General features: G+C 44.6%; 1 protein-coding gene across 7 annotated transcripts in view; it reads right to left on the bottom strand.

The window, feature by feature from the left end:
* The window catches only part of CARD11 (caspase recruitment domain family member 11), a 110,281-nt gene that overhangs the window by 59,825 nt on the left and 33,478 nt on the right, over positions 1-16,978 (bottom strand). The window lies entirely within an intron of this gene.

Below are 16,978 nucleotides of genomic sequence, written 5' to 3'. Positions count from 1 at the left end.
AAACATGAAATCATACATAAGCATATCATAAACTGGTGAAAATTAAATATAAAAAGAAAATCTTAAAAGCAGACAGAGAAAAAAAGATACATTACATATAGTGAAATAGGGATAAAAATACTGATCACTCCTCATAATGAACAATGTCAGAAAGAAGACAATGGAACCACATCTTTAAACTGCTGAAACAAAAGGCTAACATGGAATTCTTTATCCAGCGAAATAACTTGCAAAAATAAGATGACATAAAGGCTCTTTGTTTGATAAATCAGAAGCTGAAAAAAATCCGTCATCAGCAGACCTGCAGTATAAGGAATGTTAAATGATATTTTTCAGACTGAAGAAATATGAAGCCAGATGGAAACTTGGATCTGCACAAAGGACTGAAGAGTGCCAAAATGGTAAATATGTGAGTAAAGATAAAATTTCTTCCATTTGCAATTTCTTAAAAACATAATTGATGGCTTAAAGCAAAACTAACAACAATCTATTGTGCAGTTTATAACATATGTAGAAATAAAATACATGACAATCAATAATCACACAAGGGATGAGAGAGGGTTAAGTGAACATATACTGCCATAAGTCTTGACACTATATGCGAAGTGATGTAATATTAATACAAGGTAGGCGGTGGTAAGTTAAAGGTGCATTGTATAAACCATAGCACAACTGCACATGTACACAAATAAAACAAAGAAATAGGCTAGCAAGTCAACAGAGGAGATAAAATGAAATATCAAAAAAGACCTTGATTCATCCAAAGGAAGTCAGAAAAGGAGGAACAAATAAAACAAAGAAAGGACGCATCAAAAAGAAAACACTTAGGGCTTCCCTGGTGGCGCAGTGGTTGAGAGTTCGCCTGCCGATGCAGGGGACACGGGTTCGTGCCCCGATCCCGGAAGATCCCACATGCCGCGGAGCGGCTGGGCCCGCGAGCCATGGCCGCGGAGCCTGTGTGTCCGGAGCCTGTGCTCCGCAACGGGAGAGGCCACAGCAGTGAGAGGCCCGCGTACAGCAAAAAAAAAAAAAAAAAAAAAAAAAAGAAAACACTTAGATGGTAAATGGAAATGGATTAAACACTTCAATTAAAAGGCAGAGATTATCAGAGTGGATTAAAACATTATTCAACTGTATGCTGTTTATAAGAGACTCACTTTAAATGTAAAGACACAGATAAAGTAAAATAAGGAAGCACTATTCATAAAAACTGGAATGGATACATAATACCAGAAAAGCAGACCCCAGGAAAAAGAGTATTATCAGAGATAAAGAGGGACATTTTACAATGATAATGGAGTCAATTCATCAAGAAAATATAACAATTCTGAATGCACCTAATTACAGAGCTTCAAAACACATAAGGCAAAAATGGATAAAACAGAAAGAATTAGATAATTCCATAATTACAGTTGTAGATTTCAACATTCTTAGTAATTGTTAGGACAGGTAGATTAAAAATTAAGAATACAGAAGATATGAACAACACTAGCAACCAACTTGAACTAACTGACAGTTATGAAACACTCCAGCTAACAACTGCAGGATACCGGCAGAATACATATGCTTTTCAAGTGAATATGGGACAGTCACCAAGACTTTTGGTTGGGCCATAAAATGAGTTTCAATAACTTTAAAAGGATAAAAATTGTATAAAATATGTTCTCTGACAAAAGGGAGTTAAATCAGAAATTGATAATTAAATGTCAGTATCTGGAAAATCCCTAGATATTTGGAGATCAAATGATATAGTCCTAAATAACCCATTGATCAAAGAAACCAAAAGGAAAATTTGAATATGTTTTGAACTGAATACAAATAAAAACAAAATATCAAACTTTCTAGCATGCAGCTAAAGCAATGTTTTTAGGGAAATTTATAATTTTAAATGCTAATATTAGAAAAGAAGAATGATTTAAAATGAATCATCTAAGTTTCTACATTAAGAGGCCTGAAAAGCCAAAGTAAGTAGAGAAAAGAGATAATAAAGATAAGAATGGAAAACAATAAAATAGAAAATATAAGAGCAATGTGGAAAAACCAGTGAAATCAAAAGTTTTGAAAAGATCAACAGAACTGATAAACCTCTAGCTAGACTGATTAAAAAACAGAGAAAACAAAATCACCAATATCAGAAATGAGAGATGAGCTATAACTACAGATCCACCAGGGATTGAGAGGATATTATGGAAATATCATGAAAAACCTTATGACCATAAATTCTACAACACTGATGATAAGCACAAAAATTACTCAAAAGATACAAATTCTCAAAATTGACCCAAGAAGAAACAGAAAAATCTGAGTTAGCCCTTTTTCTGTTAAAGAATTTGAAGTTATTATCAGAAACCCTTCCACAAAGAAAGCTCTAGACTCTTATGGCTTCATTGGTGAATTCTATCAAACATTTAAGGAAGAAATAACACCAATTTTACATGAACTCTTTTTTTTTTTTTTTTTTTTTTTTTTGCTGTACGCAGGCCTCTCACTGCTGTGGCCTCTCCCGTTGCGGAGCACAGGCTCCGGACACACAGGCTCCACGGCCATGGCTCGCGGGCCCAGCCGCTCCGCGGCATGTGGGATCTTCCGGGATAGGGGCACAAACCCGTGTCCCCTGCATCGGCAGGCGGACTCTCAACCACTGCGCCACCATGGAAGCCCTACATGAACTCTTACATAAAATAGAGGGAGAAGAAATACTTCCCATCTCATTTTATGTGGCCAACATTATGCTGAGTCCAAAACCAAACAAAGGCATTACAGGAAAAGAGAAGTATGACCAGTACCCCTCATAAAGATAGTTGCAAAAAAAATCCTTAACATAATTTCAGCACAAAATTTCAGAAGTATAGAGAAAAGGTTATATATCATGACCAAGTGGGACTGATTCCAGGAATGCACGACTGGTTCAACATTAGAAAATCAACCAATATAATTCATCATATTAAGAGAATAAAGAAGAAAACAGCATATGATTATTTCAATAGATGCAGAAATCATTTGGCAAAATTCATCACCTATTCATATTTAAAAACTCTCAGCAAACTGGAATAGATTGCCTTCAACCTGATAACAACTATCCTCATACTTTGTGATGAAAGGCTAAATGCTTTTCCTCTAAGAATTGGAATGAAGCAAGGATATTTATGCTAAGCACTTATACTCAACACTGTACTAGGGTTTCTAGATAGTGCAATAAGGCAAGAAAAAGAATTAAAGGGAACAAAGATTGGAAAGCAAGACGTAAAACTGTCATTATTTGTAGACAACATGATTGTGTACAGAAAAGTAATCCAAAGGAATCTATCAAAAAAGAAACCTACTATCAGAATCAGTAATAATCAATAACTACTAAATTATCATACAATAATTTAATAAGGACACAGGATACAAGGTCAATATACAAAAAAATTTTAAAAACCTAATATAAAAAATAGGATTTAAATATAAGAAAGAGGTGTAAAATATCTACCTTGAAAACTACAAAGAATTGCTTAAAAAAGTTAAAGAAGCCCTAAATCAAATGGAGGGATATATCATGTTCATGGATTGGAAGGCTCCTAAATATTACTGCCAGTTAGGTCCAAATTGACCTAGAACTTCAATAAATTCCAATCAAATATCAACAAGCTTTTTTGGTATGGTATAAACAAACTAATTCCAATATTTATATAGAAAGGAAAGGGACTTTGATAGCTAGAACAATTTTGAAAAAAAATTGGAGGAATACATATTAATATATGTATTAATTATATATACTTACATATTATATATTGTATTATCATTTATATATTATAAATATTTTATAGATAAATATAAGTACCCAATTTCAAGGTTTACTGTAAAACTACAATCAGCAAGACACTGTGGTTTTTATGTAAAGATAAGTAATAAATCAATAAAAAAGAAGAGTGAGTCCAGAAATAGATCTATAGCTTTACAGTCAATTAATTTTTGACAAAGTCACGAAAACAATTCAAAGGTGCCAGGAAAGTCTTTTCAATAGTTGGTGCTGTAACAACTGGATATCCATTTCATGGGAAATAATAAACCTCAACTCCCATGTCACACGGAACACTAACATTAATTCAAAGTAGATCACAGATTTACACATAAAATCCAAAATTACAATGTTTCTAGAAGAAAAAAGAAGACTACCTTTACAAGCTTGAGGTAGGCAAAGATCTCCTAGACAAGAGCCAGAAAGTACTAAATACAAAACTGAAAAAAAAATGAATAAATTGGACTTCATCAAAACAAAAAAACTTAAAAATGAAAAACTGCTCATCAAAAACACTAGTAAGAAAATGAACAGGTCAGTCATAGAAGAAATATTCACAATATGAATGTTTGATAAAGGACTTGTACCCACAACATATAAAGAACATAAATAAAAACTAAAAGCAACAAGTTAATAAAAAGAGGACAAAAGACTTGAATGAGCATTTCAGAAGGGAAGAAATACAAATGGCTAATAAGCACATGAAGAAGAGCTCAAGATCGTTAGTCATCAGGGACGTGCAAATTATAATGAGATACCCCCAAACAACCAGCGGAATGGCTAGAAGTTTTAAACTGATGACATCAAATGTGGTGAGGACGTGGAGCAACCGGAACTCTCAAACACAGCTGGTGGGGCTGTAAAATAGTACAGCCACTTTAGAACATAATTTGGCAGTTCCCATAAAATCAAACATACATCTGTTAAGTCTGAAGGAAAGAGGAGTGGGCTGTGCTGGGGAGAAGCTCCCATCCACAGAGAGAGCCAAAGGCTGGGCCTTTTGCTCTGGTCAGAGTTGCCTTTACCTTTCTCTTTGAAGGAGTTAAGGCCATTTGCTTTCGCCATAGAGGAATTAACCTTTGCAGGGTGAATAATTGATCCTCAGCTGCGGAACCTCCTGCAGGTTTGGCTGCAGAGCTGGTTCTCAGTAAACCTGCCCTGACACACCCCAACACCCCACCCCTCTTCCTTCTCCAGGCAGGAGGGCCCCCGTTCTATCCACCAAGGACTCAAGAGTCCTTATGTCTCTTTAATCTTGTCCCATCAAGACCCTCTCTCAGGAAAGGCATGGAGAGGGGAGACTCAGAGCCACCAGTCGCCTTCTCCAGGTGGAGCGGGCTCACACACCCCTGGGATGCAGATATTCCTGTGCACATTAATTCACGTGAATTCCTTGCCCAAGTAACACAGTGGGCACTGGCCAGGCCCCATCCCCGCTCAGGTACGTCTGGCTCAGCAGCTGGTCATCTCTTCTATGAACACCTGTTCCGGAACCATGAAAATAGCTATGCCTGACAGAGGGTTTTCAAACATCAGCGACCTGAGTGTGTGTGTTGGTGGGGGAGGGGCAGAACTTTTCCAGAAAAGGAGGGGCCGCAAAAACATAACACTGTTTACACACGAGAAAACGTATGTGTAAAGGGTTGAGCTGCAATGGTGTCCACACATGAATGCCAGACAGAGCTCAGAAGTCTGCAAGAATGTTTAAAGATGCCCCCTTTAAAAATGCTGAGTTCTCTGTTGGTAACTGTATTAGTCAGCTCGCCCTGGACTGGGCAGCTTAGACAACAGATACTGATTTTCTTCCAGTTCTGGAGGCTGGAAGTCCAAGGTCAAGGTGCCAGCAGGGTTGTTTTCTGGGGAGGCCTCTCTTAGCTTGCAGACGGCTGTTCCCACTGTGTCCTCACATGGCCTTTTCTCTGGGTGCATTTACCCCTGGTGTCTTTTCCTCTTCTCATAAGGATGCCAGCCCTACTGGATCAGGGTCCCGCCATTATGAGCTCATTTAACCCTAACTGCCTCCTCAAAGGCCCCGTCTCCACATACAGTCACGTTGGAGCTTAGGGCATGAATGTATGAATTTAGGGAGGGCCACAATTCAGTCCCTAAGCAGTAACGAAACATCCCTCCTCTTCCCCCAACGTGACGGGATGTATGAACCAAAATAGACTATTTTTTTTTTTTTTTTTTTTTTTTGCGGTACGCAGGGCTCTCACTGCTGTGGCCTCTCCCGTTGCGGAGCACAGGCTCTGGACGCGCAGGCTCAGCGGCCATGGCTCACGGGCCCAGCCGCTCCGCGGCATGTGGGATCCTCCTGGACCAGGGCACGAACCCATGTCTCCTGCATCGGCAGGCGGACTCTCAACCACTGCGCCACCAGGGAAGCCCCAAAATAGACTTTTTTAAACAAAAGAGACTTCACTGATGACACCCAAACGAACACAGTCCTTTAAGACAGGCTTTCCAACAACGCTGCAACTGCTCAACAAATTTGATGGGAACTCCTTTGAAATGCCCTCAGTGAGGGAGCTACAGAGCGCTACAAGCTACAGTCCCAAAGCTTGAAAAACAATTGCAAAAGGAGAGGACTCCAATCATTTTGTGTGTGTGACATCATCCCTGGAAAAGGTATAGAGCCCACACAGCAGCCATGCCAAAGCATTTTAGCCATGCCTCTGCTGTGTCCACTTGGCAGACTCCTACACACCCGTCAGGGCCCAGAGCCACCACTGCCTGAACCGCCCCCCAGCAGCAGTGTGGCTCCCTCCCTCGTGTCTCCCAAAACCCGACTTTCAGAACAGCGTTTGTCACATCGGGTTGTACTCGGCCCACGTGCCTTCTCTGTTCAGGGATCTGCCCTTCAGGCAGGAGACCCTTCTTTTCACCAGTGGAACCAAGGCCTTCATCGATCAGCTGCCTTCCCTTCCCTGTCCCACTTCCCTGCTCTGTGATCCCAGTTCAAATCCTTGTCTCATAGACCATTTTGAAGGAACCCAGATGACGTCATGGTCTGGAACAGTAGACAGAGCTGTGGGCAGGTGAAGCTGAGCTTAAATCCCAGCTCCACCAAAGGCTCACTGGATTCAAACCAAACAACACACACAAAGCCCCACCCCCAAACCTGAAACCAGGCAGATGGACACGCACCATTTCTCAGGGAGAACAAAGTCGGGAAGCCCAGAAGCTGCCTGCAGCCCAACCTGCGTGGGACGGAGGAGCAAGGCCCTGGGCTGGTGCAGGTGGGCAGAGCTAGCCGAAGCTTGAGGCCACGCCTTACTGGGGGCTTGTGTTAACTCAGTCAGTCCTGAGCCCAGCAGGCCCCTGGCAGGGAAGGCAGCTGCCGCGGAGACATGCCCCATGGCCGCTCCTGGGGGCTCTGTCTAGGAACAGGATGACGGTCTAGGCCCTGGGCTCTGAGCTCACACTGTAAAGTGAAAAGATGGAGTTTTTATTTCCATGCAAAATCAAGCTGACAGGGTCTACTTTTCCTCAAGGAAATAGCAGGAGGGAAGTTTGAACTTGGAACTGTAGAAAGAACCCCGTGCTGGATCCCAGTTCTATTAATGGCTACTTGTGGCAGTTTTAAAATATGACCCCCAATTCTCTGCCATTCTTCCCATCCACAGGTGGGGCCTATGTCTCCTCCCTTGGATCTGGGTTCTGCAACTCCTTGATCCATACAAAAATGTGGAGTGATGCACAGCCAGGGTCCGGACCCAGGCAGCAAGAAACTGGCAGCTCCCACAGCCTGTGTCTTGGGACACTCACTCTAAACACCCAGCCACCATGCTATAAGGGGGCTGAAGCAGCCGGGGAGAGGCCCCTGTGGAGCGGAAGGGAGGTTCCCAGCCCTCAGTCCCAGCTCCCAGCCCATAGCCATGGAGTGCGCTGTCTTGGTTCCCCAGACTTTTCACACATGGAGCAGACACGCTTTTCCAGCCAAGCTCAGCCCATGATGCCGATTCGTGAGCGAAATAAATTATCACTGTGGTTTAAAGTCATTCCGTTTTGGAGTGGTTTTTATGCAACAGCATTTAACCAGAACACCAACTCTGTGGCCTCAGACAGAGGCTTCACTTCTCCAGACCTCAGAGTCCTCAACGGTATAGAGGGCAGGATTCAAAGCCTTCCAGTGTACCTTTCAGCTCAAATAGTCAATGCATTCTTTGAACGTGAATAAGCTTTTTCCTGGTTTTATCATAAAACAGAACACCCTTTCTCCAGTTCACTAAAAAATCCCTTATATGTACAAGAAGACTTGTGTCAGGGCTTCTCAAACATTAAGGTCTAATTGTCTCACCCAGGGATCTTGTCGGATGCAGACTCTAATACAGGAGGCCAGAGGTGGGGCCTGGGAATCTGCATGTTAATGCAACGCTGGACCACTGACAGCACTTTGAGTTGGCAAGGCCTCTGTCCCTTTGTCACCAACAGCAGTCATTAGACACGGGACTAAACACACAAAGGCAGGATCTTATGTAATCCCTGTGACAGTGCTATGAGGAAGGTTTTAGTATCATTTGCACTTGACAGACTGGAGACCCAACGTCTGGAGCGGTCAGGTGACTTGTCCGAGGTCACAGGTAGTGAGTAGTGTGGCCACGGTCTGAATCTAGGTCAGCTCACAGACGCACATTCCCCCGGCTGCCCTCTTTTAAACACCAGGTGACACGAGATTTGCCATTTTGGGGGGTTTAATTTCCCCTCTCCGTGCCTGCAGCTAGCCAGCTGGGATGAAATCTATCACGAAAGGACAGAAGTGGAGACACACCAAGAATAACAAAACAGAGTTCACGAAGATAGAGGTGACGTTTTCAGGTTTCCTATCCCCAGCTGTGATTAATTTACAGCTTTTTCCAGGCTAATGTTTTCCTGCCTTCTGCTAGTAATAAATAACCAATATGCTTCAATACCTAGTCATTAGTCATCCCTTTCAGATATTTGGATTTTGATTCTTCGCTGCAGTTCAATCACATTGAATTTCTTTAACCAGGACTGCTCCATTAAGAGTCCCCTCCAAGGACATCCTGGTAGGGCGGTGGAAGTAATGGATAATGGTGACAAGGTCTCCCGAGACAGGAGATGTTAGTGGCCGTGAGGAAAAGAAGGGGAAACCGTACTAAAAAACACCACCAAATTACGTTTAAGTAATGTTAAGGTTATGACACAGACCAATAAAACCAAGAAACTCAAGAGTTATGGCTGACGCGCCATTCGTAATGCGCCTTCCTTGCCTTTGCCGTTCCTGCAACAGAAACGGGGGACCACTTCATCACCGTCCTGAAGTGGAGGCTCCCCTCTTATACTGGAATAAGTGGACAAGGGCTTGCCAACCCTGACTGTGTATTTCTGGAACTTCCTTGGAGCTTTCTCCATCTACACTTCCTCAAAGTGTTTTTCAAGCAACAAAGGCCAAACCCTACAACCGAAGGCTGGTTAGAAGGATAATTTCCTTCTGAAGAAGCTGTCCTTTGTCCGAGGACCCCAGAACTCTCTGGCCATCTTGTCCTTTGTCAACACACGACAACTCACATTCTTTGGGGCCCACTGAGGACCAGACCTGACAAGCTCCACTCTGCCCTGCGGCCACTTTTAGAATGCGAGCATCACTCCTCTGGGCCCTGGTGTGGCCACCTGGGCCCTTATTTGTCAGAGGCCTTTTCAGGCCTGCCTGCTCCCTTCATTAGAGAACAAGGAGGGGCGTCCCTGTCCCTGAGGGGCGGCGCTTCTTAACTTTCTGAAATCTATTTGGGATCTGGAACCACTTCCAGAATTAAGTTTTTAAATACATGAAATAACATACAGAGGATTACAAATTAGTATATTGAAACAGAGTTATCAAATACTTTAAGAATTGTGAATTTTTAATACGTGTGCCTCCTTATTAATGCATGAACTAATATCTAGCACTGAGGCCTAACAACTGCCCCGATTTTGAAATAGGAATAGACAAACCATATCCTGAGGTATCTGCAAAAACCATAATGGGATATGAAAGAAAATATCTGTGATTTCTGTGGGCGACAAAGTTAAAAGTGCCTCTGATACTACTATGGCTTGTCACCTGAATTCATAATTCAAGGAAATGGCGTATTTTCGTTAGAGTTAGCGAAAATAAAGATGTAATTTCTTCCATCCAAGTTCATGCGCCTCCTGAATTCTCTCCGTGGATCCCTAGGGGGGCCTTTGAGCTCCAGGTTAAGAAACCCTGCCCCAGGGGTCCCCCTCCTCCCATTCCCTTGTAAGCACTCATAGAACCACCTGTCTTCCCTGCAGGAGCCCAAAGGTCAGGAACCCCACCTGTCTTATTCGAAGCGGGCACGTGATGCCTGGCAAAGTGCCCGGCATCTCTGCAGATGCAGGAGAAATACCGATGAGTAATGACTCGGGTACAACTTTTCTTTGCATCTGTGCAGCTTCCTGGTGGCTCCATGAGAAAGGTGATGAACCCTGGGCTTTCCCATTTGCCTCTGTGAGGATTCATCCAATCAACACCCGATTTATATATATGTTTGTTTTAATTGAGCTCTAATTCACATGTCATAATTCACCGTTTCAAGTGTATAATTCAGTGCGTTTTAATCTATTCACAAGGCTGTGCGACCATCACTACCATCTAATTCCAGAACACTGTCCTCCACCCCCAAGGGAAACCCCGTACCCATGAGTAGTCAATCCCCATTCCTTCTCTCCTCCAGCCCCTGGCAACTACTAACCTGCTTTCTGTCTCTATGGATTCCCTCTGTGGACAGTTCACATCAGTGCAATCCTACAACACGTGGCCTTTGGTGTCTGGCTTCTTTGACTTAGTGTAATGTTTTCCAAGTCCATCCATACTGTAGCACACATCAGCACCGCATCCTAGTTATGGCTGAATAGTATTCCGTTGTGTGAATGGACCACAGTGTGCTTGTCCGTCCATCTGTTGATGGACATTTGGATTGTTAACAAACACTTAGTTTGCACAACATGTACCAAATGGGAACTCAAGGCAGGCGGGGTCCCTGCCCTTGCTGGGTCAGAACAGCAGGCTCTGAGACCAGACCCCTAGGTGGGGATCCCTCAGTTTCCTCATCTGTAAAATGGGTGGTGGTGAGGCTTTAGAAAGTGAATACATGCGAAAGACTTAGAACAGTGCTTGGCACATCGTGTGTCTGGGGAACAGACACCATAAATTGCAACGATTAGTGTGATTAATGCCAGGAAAGAAACCAACAGGTGCTGACCGAGGTGCAGGCACTTAGATGAGGTCAGGGAGGCCTATGTCAGTCTTAATTCAAGACCCAAATGGTGAGGAGGAACCAACTAAATGAAACATCAGGGGGCCAGAGATCCTGGCACAAAGATACAGAATAAAAGGGCCTGCAGTGGTCCAGGACAGCGATGTCCAACAGGAAGGCGCTGGCCAGGAATGCAAGCAACAGGTGTCATCTGAAAGTTCCTTATCAGCCGCGTTAAAGAAAGTAAAAAAAAATAGGCAAAGTTAATTTTAAATACCATATTGTATTTTACCTCATATAACCAAAATATGATCATTTGGACATGTGATCAGTATAAAAAACATCGATGAGATCTTCTGCATCCTTTTTCTTTTTCATCCTAAGACTGAAACCCGGAGTGTATTCGCACGTACAGCACATCTCGGTTTGGACAGAACATATTCAAGTGCCCAACAGCCTCGCTGGGGAGCAGCCCCCGCGCTGGATGGCGCAGAGGGAGGGCCTGTCGGACGGTGGGTGGGGCTGGAGCGCTGGGACCACACGGAGAGGAGGCGTGATGTGTCATCAAAATGGGCGGCAGGGCCAGGTCAGGGGGGCCCTGAGGGTCCTGGGAAGGACCCTGGAGAAGCTATTGGAGGGCTTCGGGTCTGAGACTGACAGGATGTGGCTTTTGCATTTGAAACAGACTGAAGAGGCTCAGATGGGGAACAGACTCTGGGGAGATAAGAATGGAGGAGCGGGGGCAGCTTGGGAGGCAGAGGATGGCAGTTACCTTGGACGTCGGATGTTGGCAGTGGACGTGGAAGGGCTGACCGTTTCCACGGAGGAGAAGGACCTTATTAAGGTACCGGATGGTGTGCGCACACAAGACGCTACTGCTGTTGCCATCCCGAAGGTTTCCTGACACTGGAGACCACGTCTCTTTCACTCACCCCTGTCTCCCTGGTGCCTGGCCCAGACCTCATTAAACAGTCACCGAGTGCTGGCCGAGTCCTACCTGGTTCTGAGCCCCCAGTCATTTGGAGGCCGTAGGCACTGAAGCAGATTGCACGAGCTTCCCCAGGTGGTCTGCTGTTCTCCTGCCTAACTAATCATCACAACCTGGCCTATGAATAATGAATCTTTGCCTGAAGGGCCTCTCACTAGCCGTAATCCAGTGTCACATCAGCTCCACGATGCGTTTTTGGTAAGAACGCCAAGTCAGGAAGGGCACAGGACAGGATGCCTCCGATCTGCCCCAGGAGGCACTGCGACCTCCTCTTCCCCTCTCCCCAAATCACTTCTTCTCCACCTGGGGTCCTGGTGCGGAGAGGCCACACCCAAGGACTCCAGGTCCCAGGCCATCACGAGCTTTCTGCAGGCTACTATGGAGACGGGATGTCTGGTCCCCATGGGGACAGGACATTCACAGAGTTGCCGGGTGAACGAGTGTTATGGGTTAAGGGGCTGCGAGACCCGGGACCAGCTAGAGTGGAGATTTCAAAGCTCCAAATGGTCTGGGAAAGAAACTGCAAGAGAGGCCAAAAGAGGAGAAACAGCTGAGATCACCTGCTGGGAGCACACCCAGCCGAGGGCAGCATCCTTGGGCGTTTTGAGGATAACCAACGGCCAACCTCCAGCAGGCTAAAGAAATCAGACGCTGGCTGTAAAGCACAACTATGGGCTGGGAGAGAGGTGAGCAGCTCCCCCGGAGTCCCAGCCTTCCATGAAGACCCCACAGGCCTTCCCACATAAGGACTCATGCCAGCTAATCTCAACTGTTGCTTCTGCAGCTGTCTACGGTGTGCTTTAACATGCCTAGTGCCATGCTAGGTCTCTTTTGGCAGGAAAATTTGACCACGGAGAGGAAAGTGAAATATCCAGAAAGAGACCAGGAAGCTGGTGATGCTTTCGTGGGGTCACCTTCCCCTTGGGCTGTAGGGCTCAGTTTTTTTTTTTTTTTTTTTTTTTTTTTTTTTTTTTTTGCGGTACGCGGGCCTCTCACTGCTGTGGCCTCTCCCATTGTGGAGCACAGGCTCCGGACGCGCAGGCTCAGCGGCCATGGCTCACGGGCCCAGCCGCTCTGCGGCACGTGGGATCTTCCCGGACCGGGGCACAAACCCGTGTCCCCTGCATCGGCAGGCGGACTCTCAACCACTGCGCCACCAGGGAAGCCCTAGGGCTCAGTTTTGAGGAATGTAATACTTTCCTCTTCGTTCTGGGTCATCTGGACTCTTACGGGGCCGACTCATAAACCAGAACACGACTTTATTTTTATTATCGTTATATGTGGTCATTTTCCCCTAGGGGAGCACAGCACAGTGGACTTTGGAGTGAGGCCGGCCTGGGTCTGAACCTGGCTCTGCTGCTTGTTAGCTGAGTGAGTGGGGAAAAGGGCTTCAACTCCCCAAGCCTCGAAGGTGCTGCCTGTAAAATGGGAGTGAGGACAGTGTACAAGCTTCACAGGATGGCTGCAAGGAGGAAACGGATAATGTGTAGGAAGAGCTTAGCTCAGGCCCTGCCACGTGGAAACTCAGCAACACGTTTATTCTGTCAACACATCCTTCTGAGGACCTACTATGTGCCAGCACTTTGCTTGGCACTAAGTTCACAGTGGTGAGTAAAATAGTGTGATTCATGCCTTCATGGAGCTTACGGTCCAGTGGTGGTTCACTAGCATGGAAGAAATAAGCCCATCTTAAGAAACTGTGATATGAGATCAGAAGGAAGGAAACTGAATGTTATGCCAGAGAGAGGATAAAGGAGGGGGGTACCTGCCCAATGGACAAGTTCAAATGAGAGTAGAGAAAGGAAGGTTTCAGGGTCAGGACGTCCCTCAAAGTGTGTTTAGCCAAAAAAAAAAAAAAAAAGGCGAGCAGTCCAGTATGTGATACTGTCAAACTGATTGGAAACCTGGGTTACTGCAGGACTTTTCAAAGCCTTTGCGTGTGAATCTCCCTAAGGGAGGCGCAGCATTCAGCCTTCCCCAAGCTGTCTGACCATGGAATATTTGTTTCATGAGACAACTCACAGGGCTAGTGTTCTGCGGCACCCACTTTGAGAAACACCATCTTGGGGCACGCGTCGATCCACCTGGAGATGCCTGATGAACTCAGGTCCTCCCCAGGCCTTTCTGCGTCTTGTTTGGGAAGTGGGAACTTGTCAGTAGCCTCAGGCCATGGCCTCCCCAGGGCAGCTCAGGTACAAAGCACGTCCGATTCTTACTCTTAGGTAAGAGTGCCCCGCTTCTGTTATGGCGCCATAAGGGACAGGCTCAGTGAATGACATCACCTTGCATTCAGTTACAACTTGGCTTGGTGCTTGTTGGTGAGGTGGGGGAAGGAGCCAGTCCCTCCAGCAAGGCAGCTCAATTGACCTTTTAGGTGGGTGACCCCCTAAAAGGGGATCACCTCATTCATTTTAACCTCAATTCTTGTCAGGTGGAATTTCCGAGGATGGCATTTTCTGAACCTCTTCCCAAATCGTGAGGAAGCATGTGCAATGCAGAGGCCTGGGCTTGGAGACAGACAGTCAAACCAACTCCACTATAACCAGCTGGGTAACTTATGCAAGGTATTTCCCCATCTATAAAATCGAAATCATAACATCTCCAGGACCGTGGTGTGGTGAATTAGATAATTAATTAATACTAATACTAATATTAATGCGAATACTCAGAAAGCGTTGGCTGCCATGGCTTCCATGTCAGAATGAGTGTGTGTGCATAACTATACATCCCCCCACCGCAGGAAATGACATCAATACCCTTCCCCACGAAACCCATTCTCCACCTGGGAAGGTAAACCAATACACCAGAGCAACCGGGAAAAAGCAAGACAGTTACATGCTAATCTGCTAGGATTAACCACCAGTACAGTCCGATAGTAGCTTCTGACTAATTTTTCATGATAACCTTGAGGGTAAGATAATAGAATTTGGATCGACTGTTTTTCCTGATAGGTGAACTCACAAGTTGTTGAACAGCATTACCTAAAGGGTACTGACAACAGCTCTGTCTTTATAAATGTTTGTTGAATAAATAAATAAACCTTGGGCAAGGTCGCAAGCGGTGACACCAAAGAGCTCATTCCTAGCCCCACTGTGTCCAACATTTTTGGCAATGATGGGAGTGGAAACATAAAGGAGAATCTTATCAGTTCTGCAGGTCACACAGAGTTGGAAGAGATAGTTAATATGATAAATGCTCTCATCAATATTGAAAGAGATTTGACAGGCAAGACTGTAAGGCCCAAACCACAAGGTGGAATTCAACAGAAAGAGATGTACAGTGCTGAATTTTGCCCTGAAAAAGTGTACAAGGACAGGATAAGGGAGATTTGGCATGGCAGAGACTTGTGAGAAAAAAAGAAAAAAAGAAACAAAAAACATCCTGGGCTCCTTTGATTAACTTAATGTTCAAAGTGACACAATAATGTAAAACGGGTACTTAAAAAATAATGTAAGATTGTATGATGAAGGAAAATTCTGTATATGATGGAATTTCTCCCTTTCCTCCCATCCCTAACCCAGTGGATGAGAAATTATGAAGAATCTCTTGATAACTAGAAGACTGAACGAGAAAACATGAGTCCAAATGGCAGCAGAAAAGGTCACTTCCAAGCTTGAAAGTGCCAGATACAGCAGTGGCCCTAGGGTGACGAGTTAGAACCCAGCCCAGGGCAGGAGCAGCCAGGCTGGCTGACCCCCTGCAAACCCCTCCACCTCCCGTGGCCAGGCAGCAAACCTTGAGGCCATCTTCCTGCAGGTGAGAGCTGTGACTATGGGCTTGGGGGTCAGAGAGGCAAGGCAGTATCTGGGGTAAGGGATAGGGTGTGCAGGTAAAACCCTGGAGGAACAGGTGGTCTCAGAGCCAAGAAAAGGGGTTCTTGAAGCATCTTTCCCCACAACACACCTGGGATCATGTCTCACACAAAGGCTGCAGTGAACAGATGCAGCCATGGCAGACAGCTTATAGAGAACAAATGTCCAATGTAAATATAGTCCCCTCACCAAGAAACACCAGACTTTCAAGGCAACACCACGACAGAGGAACAACCACGTGCAACAAACAGCCTGCACCAGGGGAGCGGTTCACAGAGCCAGCACAACAAAGCACTAGACCATGCACACTTAACGTCCCCAGAAAGATGCAAGCAATATGGGCTCAGCCAATGCAGATTTAAAAGAACACTGGAACAAAAACCAGCAGGTGGACTGAATTTGCAGAATGGATACAGCCCATAACCGACTTGCTGAGCTGGAAGACTGAACTGAGGAATTCTCCCAGGATCCAGAAAAAAGAAAAAAAAAAAAAAAAAAAAAATGCTGGACAGAAGGAAAGAAAAGTCAAGAGAATGGAATCCCAGACGTTCCAACATTTCTCCTATAGGTGGTTCAGAAGGGGAAAATGAAAAGAATGGACAAGATAAACTCAAAGACATTCTAAGAAAAAAAATTGCCAGAATTGAAAAAAGACAGAATTGAAAAAAGCTTAAAAGGACACACAAAAGTGCAGGGAAGATGCCAAGAGAGAAGACCACGTCTATTCACGTTGTGATGAAGTTTCAGAACACAAGGCTCACAAGGAAAAGTCCTAAAAGCTGGAAGAGATATACTGCCTACAAAGAAATAGAATAAGATCGACTAATTGGCAATACCAGGTTCAAGAAGATAATGGGGGCATTATCCTTAAAGTTCCAAGGGAAAATGATCTTTAAACTAGAATCTATATTCAGCTAAACAATGACTCAAGTATAAGATAGGGAAAAAACATATTTTTCACATATGCAAGGACTCAAAATATTTATCATCCACATACCTTTAATTAAACAATCACCAAATGATGCACATTAGTAAGGAGGAAAGAAATTCCAAGGGGAAAAAATAGGATATAAGAAACAATGGTAGCTGTCTGATATGATGTGAATTGTGTCCCCCAAGTTTACATGCTGACAACCAAACCCCCTGTACCTCAGGATGTAAGTGTATTTGAAGATAA

This window comes from Mesoplodon densirostris, chromosome 16, assembly GCF_025265405.1.
Source record: "Mesoplodon densirostris isolate mMesDen1 chromosome 16, mMesDen1 primary haplotype, whole genome shotgun sequence".
NCBI lineage: Eukaryota > Metazoa > Chordata > Mammalia > Artiodactyla > Ziphiidae > Mesoplodon > Mesoplodon densirostris.
Note: the sequence above shows the minus strand (reverse complement) of the source record. Positions and strands in the feature narration are given on the sequence as shown.